The sequence below is a fragment of the Nomascus leucogenys genome, chromosome 16, assembly GCF_006542625.1.
Source record: "Nomascus leucogenys isolate Asia chromosome 16, Asia_NLE_v1, whole genome shotgun sequence".
Classification (NCBI taxonomy): domain Eukaryota; kingdom Metazoa; phylum Chordata; class Mammalia; order Primates; family Hylobatidae; genus Nomascus; species Nomascus leucogenys.
The window spans coordinates 38741887-38759308 of NC_044396.1; the positions used below are offsets into that span (position 1 = coordinate 38741887).

At 37.1% G+C, this 17422-nt stretch overlaps 1 protein-coding gene across 3 annotated transcripts in view; it reads left to right on the top strand.

Moving 5' to 3' along the window:
* The first annotated feature begins 227 nt into the window (after positions 1 to 227).
* SNTG1 (syntrophin gamma 1) overlaps positions 228 to 17422 on the top strand; it is an 858007-nt gene continuing 840812 nt past the window's right edge. The window contains exons 1-2 of one of the 3 annotated variants that reach the window (XM_030795195.1): positions 228 to 2850; positions 3231 to 4021. The gene's annotated coding sequence lies outside the window, so the exon portion shown is untranslated. Of the gene's footprint in view, positions 4022 to 17422 lie in introns of all 3 variants that reach the window. The other 2 variants (XM_030795196.1, XM_030795194.1) reach the window with 2 other exon arrangements.

Sequence of the window (17422 nt, forward strand, 5' to 3'; positions counted from 1 at the left end):
TAGGTGCTACTACCTATTTTTGTAGAAATATACAAGATAGACAAAGTTTTTACATATGTTGATTTTTGCATATGACAGTTTATGAGGCTGGCAAAAATTATTATTATTATCACCATTTTACATATAGTAATGAGATGCGAAAATAGTCAGGAGGTTTCCGGAAGTGACACAGCCAATGTTTCACATCGTGTATAATGACTATTCATTTAGATCATATTGTATGGCGGTTTCAACTTACATTTCAAACTTCCTGACCCAAAGGACTTCCAATTGTTTACAAAATGTTCCACAAACTTTTATGTTTTCTAAGATTTGTGCACTGTGTAGAGTGGACTAGAAGGGAATTATATCCTAGTTTTATAGAGAGGGATTGAATGAGCCAGTTTAGGATTCACAGTAATGATGCTAGGTTACTACATTTTCTTGTGCATATAATGCTTCATGTATTGTTTTGATTATTTATATTCACATTTTACTGTATTTACATTTTTGAAATCATGGCAACAAATTAAGAATTTTTTAAAAAAATCATTTAAAATAGACTTTGGAAAATCTGCTCCCAGGGTGAAATTTCTTAACATAATTCTTTAATTCACCTCAGCTTATTTGTCCCTTGGTTTTGTTATGTTGTACTTCATTAATATTCATTTGTAGCATCAGATGTTAGGCTGTATTTAATTTTCATCATCTTGATTTCCATAACTGGTTATACGACTTGATGAGAAAAAATATAAAGTGGATTTTGCTTCTTGAAGAAAAGACATCAAACTATCATAATCATACTGGGACTGTCAGTTCAAATTAATCAACTGTTTCTGTTTTACTGGCAGGACAGAGGGAGAGAGAGAGAAAGATTGAGAGAGACGGCATAAAACTCAATCAGTGCTCAGGAAGAAGAGAATCTGTTCTTCTAGGTCTGAATAATCAAGTGCATATGTTTTTAATTGGCAACATCTTTGTACTCTGTGCTTCATTTAAATGCTTTTATTTGGTGTGTTGATTTTCTGTGATTATTCATGTTTCTATATGTCCTGATAAAATAATTTAAACAATCAATTAAATCAACCTAAGTAAGCATAGAATTAAATACAGCAGAGAAATCTTCTTTGCTGACAAGGAGTGATAGCCCCTGATTAGCGTAACCTTCACATGGGGGGGATTGTTTTACTTATCTAACAAAAAGGGGGCACTTTCTGAAACACACACAACAGGTATTGTTTCTGCAGAAAAAAGAAGCACGTGTCTGACCACATTTGTCTAAGGAAAAGGGAAACTTCATTTACAATAACCTTAAGCAATGTTTTCACATGGACTGAAAAGCAAAAGACCCCCTTAAAAATTAGCCTCAAGCAGCAGATACTCTCTTTGTAGGTTTGTGTGTCTCCGTGAGGTCAGATGGCTTCCCCAAACACGGTTTTAGAGAGAATCACAGCCTTTAATAGATCCTCTGTTAAAAAAGACTGTTAGAGAAAGTCGACCAAGGGCTTCGTTCCACGACGACCGTTTCCTGCGTGTGCAGCTCCACACAGCGACCGCGGCCTGCAATGCGCGGAGCACAGCGCGGCCTCTTCCAGCCGCAGCTCGGGAGCAGCGGCGGCGGCTGGTGGCCACCTCAGGGAAATAAAGCCATTGCAGCTGTAGCAAAATGGCTCAAAGTCCAACCAAAACCCGGCCTTTTCCTGTGAGTAAATACGCGGCCAGTTTGGTTTTCCGTCCCAAGTGATTCCCGGCTCAATAACGTTTCTCTTCCAGGAAACCCACTGGAACTCCACTGGCTGTGCCGCCTCCTAGCGCGTCCCCCGCGCACGCCGCAGGCCGGTGCTTGGAAAGCGCGATGTCCCCGGGAGGGAAGATCTCCTACCTGGAATGGATGGTTCCAGACCAGCGGGAACGCGCTCTAATCCTTGATGGAAGCAAACGTGGGAGGAAAGCACAACGTCTAGGACTTCCCTCTAGTGTCAGAACAGGAAGAAGAACCTGAAAATTCGCCGGGGAAGGCAGGCCAGGAGCAGGCGTCCGGCCCCTTCCCACAGCCCGGGAGAAATTAGCGTTGCGCCCCGCCCCTCCCCGACCCCGGTCCCCACCACACACACCAGCGCCCCTCGCCAGTCTTTCTCAAATTTCCTCTCACGTCTATCAACAACCTCCTGGTGCAGAAATCTGCACTGCACAAGTTAGGAGCCTGCAAGGGCGGGCGGTGTTACAGTCTCGCTCTTTCCATCTTCCCCCTTTACATAGTTTCAAAGTCCACATGGCCCTGGTTTTGACAACAGTTTCCAACAGTTTCAACGTTATGTATTTCAACTTCCCGTCTCAGTTCACTGGCGTCTGCACCCGTTGCCGAGTGTGGGTGGCGGAGCCCTGGGTGACAGCACTCGGGACCACGCACCCATACCCTTCTTTATGCTCGTTGTCAGCCAGTTGCCAGGAGCAGTGGAACAGACACAAGTGGGGGCTGTTTGGAGCGGGAGTGAAGAGCCTGCAAGGCCCGGGAGAGCGCGGATTCCGGAGTAGGGAGGCAAGGGGGCAGCGTGGGAGACCAGAGGGAAAATGGGCTGAAAAGCCAAGCAAAAAAACAACGTAGATTGGGCTTTGCTCCGGCTTTACAAAGGCAGAGATGGTCGAGCCCTCTGACTGACTTTGTGCCTTCTTTATCCCGTCCTTTGTGAAATAAGCCGTTTTTCTGCCCCCCTGCAGGAGCCTAGGCTGTGGGCGACTCGCTAGCACTGCCCTGGGCCTCCAAGCTCCCTGCTCGCTGAGCCCAGCGCCGACACTCACAGGAGCTGCGTTCGCCGGATCCTCTGAGAGGCTCTGCGACGATCCCGATCCAATTCAGCAGCGTTTTAAAAGGTAGCCGAGTGGAGATGCTTTTTCTTGTCTTTTTCATTATTTCATTCTCTGTCTTTTAAAATTTTAACAATAACCTGTCGTTTCCGCGTGGAGGGTCTAAGAATCTTCACTGGGTTTAATTTAGGAATTTCAAATTGGGTTTCTCAAAATTTGAATGTGGTCCCCTTAATTGGTAATCAAGAATCGCGGAGTCTTCCAAAATAGCCCTTTTCATCTTATGTAATTAAAGATCCACGAGCTTTCCAAAGAAGCTCTGGATTTTCCACGGTACAATCTATGTATTTTTTTTCTCTCTCTCCCTCTCTCTCTCTCTCTCTGCCTCTCTCGTGAGTGTGTGTGCGCGCCCCTGTGCGTGCGTTTTCTTTCATTTCTGGCATTAGGAAACTCGTTCAGGGCCACTGAAAAGTCGGGGGAGGCTCAGATGCTATTTCACACGGATTCCTGTTTTTCCGGAAACGTTGTCACCAAATAAGTATGAGACTGTTAATTTGGAGAAACAATTAGCCCCTATTTAAAAAAAAAAAAAGAACCGGAGGGGAGAAGGCTAGGGTGGAAGACAAGGAAGCTGCTGCTTGGATTCGCTGGTGGAGGAAAAGTGCGACCTGGACCTGGGCTTGGGGGCTCCCGTCCCCTTACTTCAGCACCAGAGGGGATGGACAGCGTCTCCGGACTAGGCTGCAGCCACAGGGACGGAACTACGCTGCCGCCGCCGCTGTCCTTGCCGCCACTGTCGTCGCCACGGGCAGCTGGGCTACTTGCTTCTCGCAGCTAAAAGGTGGTGCCTCCTATACCCCCTCGCCTCCCGGCCCCCTTCCTTAATGGATGAAAAGTACCCCTCCCTCTACACCTGCTGTACCTAAGGACAGGACTCTGAGGAGTACTCTTGCTCCACAGATTAAACTCTCAGCAGCAACTTCAAGAATCATTTTCTATAGGGGCCTGGGAGGAATTCTGGAGGAGAGTAAAGTCGAAGTTCTTACAAGCTCTGAGAAATCATGGGCCGTGCGGTAGGGGTCGAAATGCTCAAAGGCCCACACTTCTTGAAATAAACAGAATGGTCTTGAGTGGATTGCAACTGTTTTGGAAATAGCTTTGTGAAAAGAGGGTGGAGAGCTACTCAAAATTCTACATTACAGAGACTGAAAAGACATCTAATTTCATTGCTCGGCAGGTAAGTGGTAGCACTATAATTTTTGTTTTTTAAAATTCGAATGACTTGTCTTATGGTTTAACAGAAAGAACATAAGCAGTGTAATTTTTTCTGGGGTGAACGGGGAGATAAGCAATTTTGTTTTAAAATAATTGCTTCTGGATCATTGTGTGATGAGAAGAATCAAATAACATGCATGTTGCCTTACATAATTACAGTAAACTTTTAGCTGGCCATTTTTCTTATTGCTTATCTAATATCTTTTCGGATCTGTGCATCTCTTGCTTATTTTTTCTCAAAGCTAATACAATCTGATGTTTGGCAAGATAATTTTGTTGCCTTATGTATGCCATAAAAAGTGATCCTGTCTGTGCTACATAGTATGCAAGACTCAAAAAGTTAAAATAGAGAGGGTTTAACCATGCCCTCTAACATATTTTATAATGTTACAATATACCAAACTATGCATGGGAACAAATACACGTATACATATACACCAGATTTCTCACTCCATGCCAACCCCCAAGTATACCTACACCTGTAGAATCTTACATAAGGAGACACTCATATTTTTACTTAGCATCCTCTTTCCAGCCTTTTAAAGCTCAAGACTGCTTTCTCAAACCTGATCTGCCAGAAAGCAGAAAATGAGAAGCTTTAGTGTGCCTCTTTAGGAGAGCTGGATTTCAAAATCATTCTAACTTATTAGTTCTGCAAAATACATTTGTCAGTGAAATCCAGAAAGTAATAGGAGCCAATAGGTTCCCAAAAAACCATAAACTTTAAAATGCTAATTAAATCTGTTTTCTGTTGATTCTTATTTCTAGTCTTCCCCTGGAGCTTTAAAATTAACAATCTTTCACAGTGACCTTGATAAGCACTCTGCTTTAATAAAAAGTGTTCACTGAGCAAAAGCAGTTACACAAATTTATAACCTGTGCCTGACATTTCACTAAGAATTTGATCAATTCCAATGAGTACATTCAGTTCAGTGAAGAGTTTCGACTTACAAGGATGGAATTTTACAGTCATGTAAATACATGTGACGAGATATGCATAATCAACTCTGTGAAAAGAGTTTACCACTTTGAAAAATTACAGGAGATCTTTAGGTTTTACTTTAAATTTCACTGGTTGTGTGTAACTGATAGTAAAATAGCTCAATGCATATCTATATATACCTTCCTTCTCAATTTTAACACAAAAATCATTGGAGGCGGTTACAGTGGCATTCATTGGTAGGGTGATGTCCTCTTGTTTTATGTTGGCTGAGTGTAGCAATTACTCTCTGACAAAAAATCATTCTTAACTGTCACCACTTATCATGAACCTGCTTGCTTAGCAGAAAAGGAGCAGAGGCATCTATGTCACTGAGCTCCCTGGGGGCTCCGTTGCCCTATATAGGTCAAGAATGATTATCTGAGGAGCAGAAACATGTATCATTGATTTGGATTCCTTCCCAGAAAACCTGCAATGTGCTCTTAACACAATCCTTCTTTTCCTCAATGGGAGAGGTATGGAAGTGAAATTATCACATGGAGGACTTAATCATATTTTAAGAGAGTTACAGCATGTTGTTAGACAATTATTTTGGTTGTCAATTAATTAACACAGAGGGACTCCCCTAGTCAGTAGGGCATAAAATGTAAGCAGAAAATGTGTTTCAAGAAGCACTCCTCTGTGTATATGGCCGCAGTTCCCTCCTCAGGGGCAGAGGGGGCAGGCTTTCTCTATGTGTAACTGAAATCTCATGAAGTGAAAGTTGCCTTTGCCTAATCCCTTAGGAGATTTAGTCACAGAAATACGTAACTCTAATTCACCCCAAACTCATGAAAGTGCATGGAAACTCTTGTCAGTCCTTATCTGTAGGAAAATGTCCTTACATTGAGATAGAGTTTGAGAAAGCAACTTAATGTCTACCTAATGCTAATCTCTAATTGTAAAGAAGATAGTCAAACAAACAAACAAAAAGGGAGTAGTGGAAACCAATCTTCATTATTGCACAGAATCACTTGTCTTTAAAGAAAAATCAACATTTTATTAAGGGATATCTGTACCCCACTAAGGACATCTATTTGCTTTGATAGTTATTTTGTTTTGCTAAAGGAAAAGGATGCATGAGGTCTTGGGAGTACCAAACACACTATCTTTTCCTCATTAAAAAAAAAAAAAAGTTTTATTGGATAAGACTAAGTGTTGTTGGCTGTTGCTTACATTTGAGACTCAAAAGAGAAAAGTGAGATGGGATTACATAATCTAGAAAATGTAAAGTGTATATAGGACCAGAGGATAATTAAAAATGAGCCCTGGAATCCATTCAATTGCCTTCTTCCAAAATGTTATAAAAACACTTCTTGATTAATTTTTGCATAGACTATATAAATATTACTTGTATATTCTAATGTAATTATTAATACCATGAAATCATATTGGATTTTAATGCTCACAGTTTGCCTTTGGAGTTATTTACTTGGTTTTCAACCAAGTTCAAACATTTATCAAAAAATATAAAAGCAAGAAATGACTATTGCTAATATTTAGTAATTGGCTGTTTTTGACCACTTAAAGATTTATAAATTCCAGGCGGCTAGCCTGCTTACTCACCTAGTTCTGTCAAGCAAGACAAAAGCCACTAGGAAAGAAAAAAGCACATTGTAAGCTAGAAATTATTTCTGTAGTAATCTCACCTTCCCAGAAATCTGTACAGTGTGTTATAGAATAGAACTCAAATGGAGAGAGATCTCTTATTTGGTGTTTTCTTCCTATTTAGCTTAGCAGAGTGAGCACATAGCATGTGTTGCAAGAGACAACATCCTGTGGTAAGAAACATGTTACACATCATGTTGTAGGGAAACAAGTACTACCTGACAGTCAAAAGATCAGAATTTTTTAACTGCTGGCCGTAAGATCTTCTACAAGTCACTCAATCCACTGCAGCTTAATTTTTCTTCCTTAAATTTGGGGATGCTTTACCTTTCAATGAAGGCACGATAATTTACATACAGCTGATACCCGAACACTCATGAGATAAGTGAGTGATGCCTACTTTGTGGGATACTAGAAAGTCCAAATTCAATGATTTTGAGAGTGTTTTGGAAACAAGTGTTATATCTGTGAGTTATTATAAATAATTTCCAATAGCATTCATTCGTTCATCAAAAAAATCCCACTAATTACTATATAACAGGCATGTTGTTATATTTAACAACTCTCAGCATAGGGAATATAATACTTTCCTGATAATTCAGCAGTCATTTCCTTTACATCTCTTAATGGTATAAATGTAAGTGATATTCAATGAAGGTGGACTTGGTTTCAAAAATATTTATTACACAGAACTGACACCACATTCTATATCAATTGGACAAACCTAGTTGACCTGAGTTTATTTCAACAACTTTAATTTTGACCTTCAAAGAATCTATCACTTTGTGTCATAATTTTCTAGTTTATAAAGGAGGATTAATGTTTGTAATTAGTGATATTGATAAGGAAACTCATAAGATGAAATAGACTTCAAAACTCCATATCCTGAAACATCCAGAAAGCATTGTGATTTGACTGCTGGCTTGTGAGCATGGAGTGAAATGTAGACAACATGCGGGCTGATCTAAGGGGCTAGCCTGGAAATGCTGTTAAGATGTTATCTTGATTTAGTCCAAAGCCTAGATTCTATTCATAGGCCTCTTTGGACATCTCTTTAGAAAACCGAATAAGCAATATTTCATTGCTTATTTGCTTTCCTTAGATGGGTTTTAAACATCACTATGATTTTTTCAATGTAATTTATCAACATTTGGTCTGTATAGATTTCTAGACTACCACTAAAAATATACTGATAGTATGCTTAGGAAATAAAAGTCAATGTTTGGTGTTACAATTATTTCCAGCATTGTTTTGCGGTTAAATTATATAATTGCACCAGAGATAAAAAATTATATCATCACTTACTAATATAATTCAGATTTTTTTTTTGTCAAACACACACACACACAAAAACCCAGAAACAGTCAAAAAATAAAATGAAAAAGAACTGAGAGTAAGAGGTCATTAAAATAATGTCTTGAGGCCAGAGAATTTATCTTTGAATTATCCTTAAATTTTCACTGTGAAGTTTCTTTAGCACATTCTACACACTGAAAGAGTCAGAAAATCATTTTGGGTCTCCTGAATTTGGTCTTCAATTTGTCAGCAAAGATAAAGTGATCATGTTATGGTTTTTTTTCAAAAAGAGTATCATTAATTCATTTGAATACTTGCTAATTATCACTTCATCATATGTAATGTACATACTTGAAGACATTTTTAAAATTAAAAATTGTGAAGTAATTATATGCTCTATGTTTAACAAATTTACTCACAATTTCGGTCTAAGATTTAGTTTTTTAAAAGAATAAGTGCTTGCCTGGTAAATTCACTAAATAAGCTAATAGAAAATAGAAATCTTTTAGAAATGGTGCCAAAATTTTAACAATAATGTGTTACTTACATAAAACAATGAAAAGGCCAAGTACAGTGGCTCATGCCTATAATCCCAACACTTTGGGAGACTGAGGCAAGAGGATCACTTGAGGCTAGGAGTTCGAGACCAGCCTGGGCAACACAGTGAGACCTCATTTCTTCAATAGAAAAAAAAAAGGTAAAAAATTTAAAAAGAATATCTGGGTGTGGTGAATGTGCCTGTAGTCTCAGCTACTCAGGAGGCTGAGGTGGAAGGATCACTTGAGCCCAGCAGTTTGAGGCTGCAGTGAGATATAATCACATCACTGCACTCCAGCCTGAATGAGATTCTATCTCTCTCTCTCTCTCTCTCTCTCTATATATATATATATCTATATATATATATATATATATACATAAAAAAATAAATTTTATTTGAATATTCTCAAGGGGAGCCACAGTGAGAAGTAAGTATCTGAGATTAAGAAATTTAGGGTATAGATGAGAAAAGAGTGAAAAATGGTGAAAAATGCATCCAGTACACACAAAATCTGAGGTTCAACATGGTTTGTCATCAATTGGTTGTGTGGACTTGGGTGAATCACTTTATCTTAATTTAACTGCTCATCTGTATCCTTGGTCCTGTTGGTAAATTATTATTATGTCCATGAGAAAACAAACAATGTCTATGTTTAGTTGAACTCATAAACTTTCCTTCCACGTCTGTCATGCCATTCTTCTTGAAAATGTTTCCGTGCTCTCATGGTGGAACATACATGGGATTTAGAATCCGACTTAAGTTTGAATCCTGTTATAGAAATGGCATTAATGACAAAAACTTGGGCAAGGAATGTGAAGTCTCTTGAGTCTGATGTCCACTGCAATGTGTTGCTGGGAACAGTTAATGAGCAAATTGTATAGAATGGCTAGTGCATTGCCAGGGATTTGTTGAAGCTGGTGAGTGTTATAACTTAGCCTGTTAGACTAGTCTATGCACATGGCTCTGATCAGCTACAGCTCTCTCATTTCTCCAGATAAATCCCCCATGCTTTATATTCTCTTCCAAACATACTATCCTCATCACCACATAGTTCTTTTGTTAATGCTTTGTTCTAGACTTTCCCTTTTCTGTTTTCTTATTCAAACCTATATCTCTTTGCATAGATTGTAAATTCAAATGCCTGCAGGGTGCAGGCAGTTCATGTAAGGAGTGAGGCTAGCCAGTGAGATCTGCATCACACCGCAGAAAGCGAGCCCCTCAAGAGTCCCCGACTCAGCTCTGCTCAGTTAGAACAAAACGTGAGAACTGAAAGCAGAGAATTTTGTGTGAAATTTACTTTTTGTTTTACCTAATTTAATTGTTAAAATTTTGCATGTAGCGAAACAGACTACATGCTAGATTCCATACATAGCTGTCGAACCTTTTCGTTTCTCATTTCAATGACATTTAATGGAAACCCTAAACTGAGATATTTAGTCAGATTTTTTCCAGACCTTTTTGTTTTTATCTAAAAATGAGACAGTGAACCACGACTTGATGAAAAGGTTCATCTTAATATGTTTTTACAATTTTAAAATAAATAAACCTAAAAAATAATGAGTGGCTGAGATAAAATAGATACTTCATGTTTTTGAATGGGCAAAAGTTTTGTGGGGAAAAATTAACTCATAGAATAAATAGGAATGAAGATAGGTCAATAATATTCCATAATATGTTTTATTCAAGCATCTTTTCCAGCTATTGTTTTTGCCCCTCATACACACACAACAGCTACAATAACCCAGATAATAACCTTGACTAACAATGAGACTAAGAAAAGATTATTAGTTATTGACTAATATCTGCAAATATTCCTTATTCCCAGAATACAAATTTTCTACTTTTGTGCCTACTCATATGTGTAAAAACAGATAATTTCTTTAGAAAGTTATTTTTTACATTTCATCAGCAAATTATAACACACTCTATAGAATGTTCTGTTGGATTTCACAAATTGGAGGCAGATGTCTTATTGTATGTTTGGTGATGTAAGTCCTCACACCCACACAACTGCACAAACACAGGGATGGATAAGATTATGCTTTGGTTTGATATATGGCAATTTTTTTTGTAATTTCTTCTTTTCTAATCCTCGTTAATAGTGACTGTGCCAAAGGGAAAAACAATTCTGCCGTTATTGATGGAAAAAAAGGAGCTTATTTTGCCTAATTGGTATTTGTATGTTTTAATTTCTTTTTTTGCTAGAAGTGACAAAATCCCAGCTTAAAGTGGCTTAATCTAAATAAGCAACTAAACAAAAAATATATTTGCAAAAGAGAATTACTGGCTCATGCAGTAGTAGATTATAGCAGGTATGGCTTGATTAAAGTGTTCAAATATTATCTGCATTCTTCAGTGTTGTCTTCATTCCAAAGTACGGTTTCCCTACATGATAACATTTGCCTCTTTCTCTGTTCTCACTGTCTTTCTCCTTCACTCCTGTCTATGTTTCTGTTTCTGTCTGTCTCTCTTTTCTCCCCCCTCTTCTCCATCTCTTTCTCTGTCTTACTTACCTCCTTACCAGTTATAGGTCTACAGTGTTTCCTTTCCAAATCCAGTTCACTTCCTCAATAGTTCCAGTAGATGTACTGGGATTGACCAACGGAATATTACATATTGGGCTGGATCTTGAAGTAGGGTGGGCTTTACAAAACCACATTGATTGAGGTGTATTAGTTATTGACTAATATCTGCAAATATTCCCTCTTCCCAGAATACAAATGACTAGCATAGTGCAGTTTTCAGCAGAAAGGGGAGACTACATTAAAGGATAGAAAAGAACAACACTTGTCCTCTACAATACTAGTGAAGAATCTACCCAAGATTTCTAAGTCGCTGAATTTATCTACTGTTGATGGAATACTCAGCAAAAGTGGGCTCATTGGCTTGTTGTTTGTCTAAAAGCTTTTTTTTTTTTTACTAAGGAAAGAACGTCTTAAGATGAAATGTTTGACTGTAAATGTAATTAACACATCAAAGTTTTGTGGGAGTCCTTTTACTATATTATTAACAAATGAATAATACGAAAAGGACACACAAATGGATTAAAAAATCATTGGGGATAAAAGAATTGTTATTCCAGAATAGTTATTTTTTCTATATTTGGTGATTTTTTTCAGTAGTTTTAAATGATATTTCCTTATTTAACACGTGTTAAAGCCTGTTCCAGCTTAGCTAGACTATTTCCCTTTTGTTTTCCTGGTTTGGTTTTAATCTTGAAGAAGTAAAACTCCTGAAAGTAGATTAATCTACTTGTGTACATTTTACACCATTATTATAGATAAGCCAATTAAGAATAATACAATAGGGCACATTTAGAGTCAAAGTAAGTCAGATTGTGGTAGTTTGTCTAATTCATTAACTTCACAAATTAACTTTATTTTTGTCTTCAAACACATCTTTTTCTCGACTTAAGAATCCTTTTAAGCGATTAAACTAAAATTTGTCCATTATCCACCTAAGTCATTTGTTTTTATTTTTCATATTGTGTTCTTTTCCAAGAAATCTCTTTGAAGTTGGAACGAGAAGTTTCAGTATAAAGTCTTCATAGGGCATAATAAATGCATTTGGGAAAATGTAACCCTACACTTTAGTTTCCGTTCGTAATACAATTTTCTCACCTTCTACGTGTTATTCATGATTGTTAGAGTCCTGTTTTAAGGAATCTCATGTGATTCTCACAGCAGGACTAGGAAACTGACTTTTTCATTCTTGTTTTGCAAATGGGACAATCAAGCTCCAGGAAAGTTAAATGCTTCTCTATAGATTAAGTAAAAATTGAGATTTAGGATCAATATTTAATGCTTTTCTATTCATAAGTGGTTTAGGAAGAAAAACTGCCCCTCTTCTTATAACACCTATTACAGGCTTGACTTACTTTAGATTGCAGTAAATAAATAAAAAAACAAATAAACAACAACAACAAAAAAAACAGAACAGCTGAATTTCATTGACTTTAGTTTTACTAACTAAGTAACTGGAGGCATTTAGATACTCAAGAATCTTGAAGGGTTCATGTATTATCTTGATCTTAATCTTATACAAACAGAGAGGTTTTTGGACAGCATAATCACATGTTGAAAGTCATATCTGATAAGCTTCAGTGAACCATGGTGGACCAGGGTTGATTCTATTGCAGAATTCAGACTTGAGGTGATGAGAGCTGGAGCTAATTGGGTGAAGGTTAGAAATTAGCCTATTAAAACTAAATGACTAGATGTTAGTGATGCCACTATCGAATAAAAAAAGAATCAGGAGGAGGCCAAATGAGATAGTGTTTTTATGTACTAGGTAAATGCTCACATGTATAAGTGTGAAATATGCTTCTTTGGAAGGAAAGATGTGATATCTGACATGGGACATGTCAAATGGATAATGAGAGGACGTAACAGCCAAATGCAGGTGAAGAACCCATTAATTTTAGAAAGAGGGTAAAACCTGACCTATCTAACTCAGAGCTACCAAAGTGGAGATTACTGCTGAAGTTATGAAAATGTATTAGCTATTTGAGAGAATAAAAGAAAAACAATTGTTTACAGATATAAATACCTTTCAAAAGTAAGAAAAAATAAGAGAAAAGAAGGTCATAAAAGAGTCATAGAAAGTGTAGGGGAAAGGTATAAAGGAAAATGCATAGAGTTCTAACAAACATACCATGGTTAACAGCGTTGATACTGCACAGAGGTGAAAGGAATGAATGTTTGAGGTTCCTTTTGGTTTGCTCAAAAGCAGATTACGGAGCATCCTGGAGAGGACCATTTCTGAAAAACGATTAACATAATATTTGGACTGTCAGATCCTCAAGATCAAATCAAGGATAGATAGTAGAAAGCTCACGTTCATTCTAGGAAGATAGTAGGGATCAGAAGGGATTTTGTGACAAGGAAAAAGCACTGCAGAATTATTGCTGACAATGTGTGTTGTCTCCCTTATTGCTTCCGGTTTACAGCCTGCTTTAGAATTAGGTGATGCTGCATTTCTGGGAATATGAGTGCTTTGTTGCATTAGATCAGATCAAGTCTGTCTGTGGTGATTAAGGTCTAGTGATTGGAATTATAAATGAGAGTGCTAGTCAACCAAAAAGATACACATACTACCTGGGAAGACATCTGTTTAAAGTTTTCTTTTCTCCACCTCATTATATATTCAATTTTAAGTGATCATGTAAAATATGCATAAAATATACACATAAAATAGTCAATAGTTGCTCATTTGTTTTAGCCACTGAAAATTGACTTTTCTCCACTTGGAACATGTAAGGTAGTGTTGACTTTACTTGAAAGGCTGACATTCATTTCAGATAATGGTGTCTCTTTTTATTATATCATCCTGTTATATTCTCTTCTATGTGATTTGTCTTCTCTGCCTTTCATCCTGTGTAAAATTTTCATATTTTTCTAAAAGAAATTTTGGAGCATGAAGAATGCATACAAGGGGTCTGCAGACCCATCTAAACTTTGTTAGTGGACTTTATATCTCACTGCGGCTCAATGACCTGGAAGATAAACTGGCCCTGTCTGTTCCATCAAAACAACAGGAATTTCCCGAGTTCAGACAAACAAAAGTTTGCTTTTGTCTGATACTCAAATTTCTCTCTCAATCACTCAGATTCTCCAGATAATTGCCTGGCTTCTTTCTTGGTACTAGAGGAGTAAATTATCTACTTTCTTGAGGCCAATTAACGTTTTCTAAACCACTAGTGGGCCTTTCAGCAAATTACCTTTTCAGTGCACTAAAAAGCTCCTCAGTAACCCAAAAGAATTAATGTACCACCAAACAGTGGGCAATTTATTCCCACACCACTGATGAGGGCAGACAGTTTAGAGCATTAATGGGAGCATTTACATTGAGTCACAGTGAAGTATGGAGTCACTGAGCCTTTGTGAAGCTAACCCATGGAGGGTGAGGAGGTGTTTATCCCTGTGGAGAAGGGAGGAGGGCCACAACAGATGATCCCTACCCTTAAAAGCTGCAGATAATGCTGTCAGCCATTATCTAGATGGAATTCCTATATCATCATCTGTATATTTGGCAATAATAGGCAAGTTAACAACCCATGATCATGAAGAATTATCTGGTTTTAGATTTGTATAAAAGTATTCTTTGTGAAATAATCAACTTATTTTTTCATGTACTGACCATTGCTATTTTTATCCTGGTCCTGTTTGTGAAATGGGATAATTTATTTCTGTCAACTAAAAATATCAATGACTTGGATGTAAATGAACCTACTATATGTAACTGGTTTTGGTTTTAACTCTTCTACTGTTTCTCCATAAACGTACTGATGAATGTAGTGATTCGTGTCTACTTTATTAATTACCGTTATTTCCTGTTGCAGTTGTTATTCCACCTGAAATATCTGGAAATTCAACTGAAACAATTGTTTAAGGCCGTTTTTCTTAGGTCTCATGAATCATATTTCAAGCAATATATGCATATTACTACATACCATTCTACCGAATAACTCAAAGATATCCCACCTTGTTTTTTAGGAGATATTGTCAAAAACACTGACAAATACCAAAGATTTCCTAGTCATGCTTATGAATGGATAAAATTGTTTGGAGAACTAAACAATTCTACTATGTATAATTCAATGTTGGGATTTTGTTAAAAAATAAAATTCCTTTAAATCTTACCCAATCTTTATTTCTGTGAAACATTTTTGGGAGGGGAAAATATGGATAAAATAGGCCGAATAGTAGAATAATCAATTAAATGAAGCCTAGAAATTATTTACATTATTTTTATAAGCATATAAAGTCTTCAATAGCCTATTTTCTTCTGAGGAGAATTAACAAAATTCCAAATGAAATACAGTCTCTTCCTTCAATGTGTACTTCCAGAACATTTGCATAAGATCTTCACTGTAATGAAGCCAAAATACTCAGCCTTTTCAAGTTTATAAAGGATACATATTAAGACATTGAGTCCTAGGAGGAAGATGGCACTTAAATAAATGAAAGTTTTGAGCGTCAGTCTCAGACTATATTATAACTGTTCCTAATGAACATGGAATTTAAACAACTGGAACCAGTCCAATAAGGAGAAAAAAAAAAGGTTTGGCATCTGATGAGTTACTTAGCATATCTTTTTTAAAGAATAAAAGCTCTCTGGCTTCCAACAAAGAGTTTGTGAGCTGTATGGCAGTGTTTTGAACAAGGAGATCATTTATAAATGCTGTCTTTATTTGGGAAATAATTATGGGATGCAGCTGCAGGTTTTAATGACTTTTAATAAAGTATGTTATAAAGTGAATTAGCAATAAATGTCTAACAGATGATACTGAATCAAGACATTAAAGAACATCATTAGATCTATATCTTGGTTTGTTAAAGCAATAAATGTGTTTTTGTTAATACCAGTGGTTTTTTAATTTTCTAGGACATTTTGAAGGAAATTTCAAGGCAGGTCAATTTTTAATGAATAGGGTTATTCTATCAACTAGCTCTGCTAGCCCAGTACAATTTTAGATGTATAACTAATAGAGTATCAAAGCTGAAAACTCTTAAATTTCAACAATATATAGAATTATAAAATAAGTTTCACAGATAGTATCTGAAAATACAGTATTTCTGCCACTTAAATTATTATGACTTTCATAAAGAAAGGTATATGTACTTTATAGAGGAAAAAAAGTTTGTTAGAAAATCTGTGTTCAACACTTGCTTTGCTGGCATTACCAAGACTAAATTTCAATGTCAGGTGGTCAGAATACCAATGATCAGGGGCAAATACAGATAATAACCCACACTTCCTGTTTGTACAAGTATTACTATGCCACCTCAGTATGCAGAATAACGCAGTACAAATTTGTTTTAAAAACCAAGTTTAGTTACCAACCTCCAGAGGTGAGCAGAGCCAGGCTAACATAGCACTGTGATATCACTACAAGCTGGTGTTGGAAATGTACTCACAGATGATCAGGCTAGGCAGCTGACCCTCAGAATGTCTGCAATTTGTTTCAAGTTTCAAATTTAGTTTATGAGGGAGTTTAGACATTATGTTTTATTTCATGATGATACTCCAAAAAGGCTAAAGAAAAATTGAATAATGTTTAATGGGTACCTCTGTATGTAACCATAGTTCGGGGCAAATGAGCAACCTAGGATGCTGAGAAACAAGAGAAGAGGCAAGTTGTAAGTCTTGCCTGACTTCTCAAATGATATCCAATCATGGTTGAATTCCCTTCATAGATGCAGCTATTGGCCGGGTGTAGTGGCTAATGCCTGTAATCCCAACTCTCAGAAAGTCTGAGGCAGGAGGATCGCTTGAGGCCAGGAGTTCGAGATCAGCCTGGACAACAAAGTGAGACCCCCATCTCTACAAAAAGTAAAATAATTATCCAGATGTGGTGGTGTGTGCCGGTAGTTCCAGCTACTCAGGAGGCGGAGGCAGGAGAATTGCCTGAGCCCAGGGGTTCAAGGCTGCAGTGAGCCATAATCATACCACTGCATTCCAGTCTAAGCAACAGAACCAGAACCTGTCTCTAAAAAAGTAAATAAATAAAATAAACAAATTACAGATGCAGCTATGCACAGCTGTTATATTTAAATAATTACTTGTCTTTTAACTTTTTACTTTAATTATAAACTGAAAGAAAGTTGCAGACATAAATTTCTCATGAAACCTTCATCCAACTTCCTTAATGATAACATCTTACATAATTGTAATACAATACCCAAATCAGGAATTGATATTATACAGTATTGACAAATATATTATTGCCTTATTTACATTTCACCAGTTTTTACCTGAACTGATTTGTCTGTGTGTGTGTGTGTGCGTGTGTCTGTCTGTCTGTCCCTGTGTGTGTGGAGTTCTGTGTAGTTTATCCCATACATAGATTTGTATAACCACTCTCACAGTCAAGATATACAACTGTTTTAGCACCACAAATAAACTTCCTTGGTTTATCTGGTACAGTGTAATTCACATCC